This window comes from Octodon degus, unplaced genomic scaffold (assembly GCF_000260255.1).
Source record: "Octodon degus isolate 3935 unplaced genomic scaffold, OctDeg1.0 scaffold00277, whole genome shotgun sequence".
Classification (NCBI taxonomy): Eukaryota; Metazoa; Chordata; class Mammalia; order Rodentia; family Octodontidae; genus Octodon; species Octodon degus.
Genome location: NW_004524853.1, coordinates 184,813 through 188,726, shown reverse-complemented (window position 1 = coordinate 188,726; position 3,914 = coordinate 184,813).

The following is a 3,914-nucleotide window of genomic DNA, read 5'->3' as shown; positions in this document are numbered from 1 at the left end:
AAAAAAAAAAAAAAATACAGAGAATTTATCTTAGGGGAGGAGTTTAGAAATACTTTTCCAAGTTTTTATATTAAAATTTATGACAGAGCTTGTTTGTAATCTAGCTTTGATTTGTCCAGGTTGGATCCAACATGAAATCTAAAATTTTATCAGTGTCCCCCAGATAATCCTTAGTCTACACTGATGTAAACACAATACAGACATTAAGGACAGCTTCTAAAATTTAATGTGGATGCCAAGTCTTAATCATATTACAGATGCATGAAGAAAGTATTTCACTTTCTAGAAGAGCCAAGCACTCTTGAACAAGATTTAAAAATGTCTTAACAAGAGAAGGAAAAAAAAATGGTTTTGGATTCTTATGATGGATAGGATAAGGAATTGCGCTGAGTTTTAATTTTCTGCTGTCACCAAAACTAGAACATCTGAGCATTAAAAAAAAATCATCTTCACCAGATATGAAACAAAAAGGAGATAAAAGAGACTTAAACCTGCTACTTTGGTTTGCAATGAGTATTATTCTTAGATTTCTTAATTCAGTCTAATTTGTATTTCTTTTAAATCAAAGTAAATATATACTCTATCATGCATGAAGGCACACTGAAATCTTTGAACTCATCCCAGACAAAATTAATCTGCAGGAGCATTTCTGACTTATAATATGAAACAGTCCCTCCAACACAACCTAAATATCTCTGAGAAGGAAAAGAAACTGATGTGTGACACTGCAATTTCAGTTAATTTATTAGTCTTCTTTATTGCAAAATCTTTCTGACTCATGCACCTTATGCCTCTCTCTCTCTTTCTCTCTCTCTCTTTGTCTTTGTTTCTCTTTGTCAATGCTTTATTCTTATGAATCTATTCTCTACATGTTGATCATACATTTTGTTTATGATTTTTCCTTTTTTTTTGAAATTCGACAATGGTTGTTATATTCCATATCATTGTCTTCAAATTAGTTGTTCAGATTACCAGCTATAAGTATGTATAAGTATGCAAAATTGGTCAAAAATTGAAAAGAAGTGATAAAAAATTAAGCACTAACTGCTCGTTTCAATAGACCAGCAGAAATCAGCACTACAGTTATCCAAGCTATCCTGTGTATATACATATATATTTATCTTTCCCTTTCTTCTTTCTTTCTTTTCTCCTTTCTCTCATCATTCTACTTTTCACTCATGTTCATGACCTGGATCAAAATATTTAATTTTAATACTGATATACATATTAAATTCATCTTGGCCAAACATCTTATTTACTCATCTAGAGACCGAGGAATATATAAACAAAATGAATATGGTCCAAAACATCACAGTTTGTGTCCCTGTTCCTTGTCTTCTTGTCTTAAGCAGCAGTGCTGCCCACTTTTTAGCAATGATAGATTTTGCAAGTATTACTGACTTCTTAGGGCCTTAGCATCAGACTGAGCGCTACCCTTCCAATTCAATTGTTCTTGTAATCCCCTTGTTTTAATAAAAGCAAGAAATTTTTATTTTTACTATTATCCTCATTTACTAACACCACCAATAAATGAAAGTAAACTTGGTAATGCACTTGGAACTTTTTATAGGCTTTTCCTTTAATTACATGCAGTGTGTTAGTGGTGGTTTAACAAGTTTTATTTAAAAATATTGAAATTCTCAGTAAGGTTTAACAATATGTTAGAAATTCTTAGCACAACATAAGGATTATTTTAAATATGGCAAATCATTCAAAATATCATTCATAAAGATCAGGTCATTTTTAATTTTTAGAAGTTCCTTGCATGTATGTCAATAAAGATTCCATCCTAAAGCTATGTATGTAATATAATACATAATAATGGAAAGATAGTTACTTTTGACGCCATAGTGGTGGAAGTTATTTTACAGGTATTTTAAGGATAAAGTTTTATATCAATAGCCCCAATACTTCTGTGAGGGTTAAGTTGTATCATTTTACAGATATGAAAATAGAGACTGAAAAATTTTAATAACTTACTGTGTATCACAATTGACACACTGTGTCAACTTGAGAAGTTTAGAAACTTAGCCAAGCAATTCAGCAGGGATCCTGGGTCCTTACTTTGTAAACATCCTCATCTTGTGCAAGAGGAGGGCACAAAGGTGGTGTGAGTGCCACATATATCCTCCTTGTGGGGGAGTCTGCTTACAGTACAAGGGAGGAAAAGAGGCTTGTCCTCCCCTCATTTGCTCGTGTTGCTTTTGCTGTCTTCTCCCATCCCGAAGTGCTGCCCAACAACGTGCCACCCTGCTATGGAGTCAGCTGACTGGGGATTGAAACCTCCACAAACTGTGACCTAAATAAATCTTTCCTTCCTTAATTTTGGGCAACAGCAATGAGAGAAGAGTAACTAAGACAATGTCTGTTAGCTCAGGCAGCATTATGCTGTGATAACAAATAAAGCTGAAATCCAAGATTCTTAATACAAGCATATTATCATTTTTATTGCTTTTTAAAGTATAGTGCAGCCAGGAATGTAGCTCAGCAGCACACGCATCTGCCTGGCAAGCTCAAAGTCCTGAGTGCCATTCCTAGTACCAAAAAACAGCAAAAATATAGCGCAGACGTTGATGGTTGTGCAGGAAAGCTGTTTTTATGTTAGTATTCCAATTACTCCAGGGTAAGCAAGATTCTAGCTTATCGTTTTTCAAAAATGTGCCTCCTGCAAAACAAAGTCCTAGCTTTAAAGACTGCTGCTTAGAAGAAGTATAATCCATGATTACCAGGTTTACACTCAAGTTTACTCTCAACTTCTGTGGTACAAGAAGTCTGATCTTCCTTTGAAGAGAAGAGCACCCTATCTGTGGGGATCAACATCTGCCACATATAACTTGGCTTTTCTGTGTAGGGACCAGGAAAACCGAATGCCAACCCAGGTATATCTGCAAGTCCTGTGCTCTTAATTATTAGACTTTCTACATAAAATACTAGACTTTCTGTCATTCATTGATAGAATTAATTACAAAATAACTGTACATGTATGAAAATTCATGCAACTAATTTTGAGTTTATGCAAATTGATTATGAAAAGATTGGTAGAATCATCTCAGTTTCCAAAGTCATTGGTGGGGTGACCCTAATGGCATCACTGACTTATCCTTTGGCAGAAAGAAACAAAATCTAAACAAATATAGAAAGCATCAAGTATCATAATTACAGTTTTGTGTTAACTTTGATAGACAAAGCTTGATTGCCTAGGCAAAGGGAAGTTTTAGAGTGTGAAAACATATTAAAACTGTGAGAAAAAATGTATTCTGTGCCTCACATAAGAGTCTTGTGTATTGGATTCAGATAAACAATCTATCTGCATACTTGGCATTCTGCTAAATCGAAAACAGACCCTCCTGGGATGTCTGTCAACAAAAACTAACTTCTCTGTTAGGATAACAAAGTTAATTATTGATAGACTGAGCCACTGAAATGTAGTTGAAAATGGCATACACACCTTGCCTTGCTGCGTGGTCCCTTGAGAATTCTCATTTTAATTTCCTGTAAAATGGTTGCATTAGTATTCTAAATGTTTATTACATTGTCATTGTAGATATGGCTTAAGTTAATTACAGATTTGCTTTTACTGAGTGATGCTGTTTAATGATATTCTTATTTTGAAAAGGAAGAATGCTAACAAAGTTGCCCAAATCATCATGCCAGAATATAGTTTCTAGACATATAAAGGTCGAATTAATGAAACAATATGGATTCTATATAGATTTATTTTATTTTTAATGAATAATGACACTTAAACTGAATATCATCTTAATTTTATTATCTTAAAATTTTATTTTTAAAGTGTTTTCCTGGAAATAGGGTTGATTAAAATATGAAAAATGAGGGGCTGGGGAGTTGGCTCAGTGGAATAAGCGCTTCCCTGGCAAGCGCAAGGGTCTGAGTTCAATCCCCGGTTCTGCAAA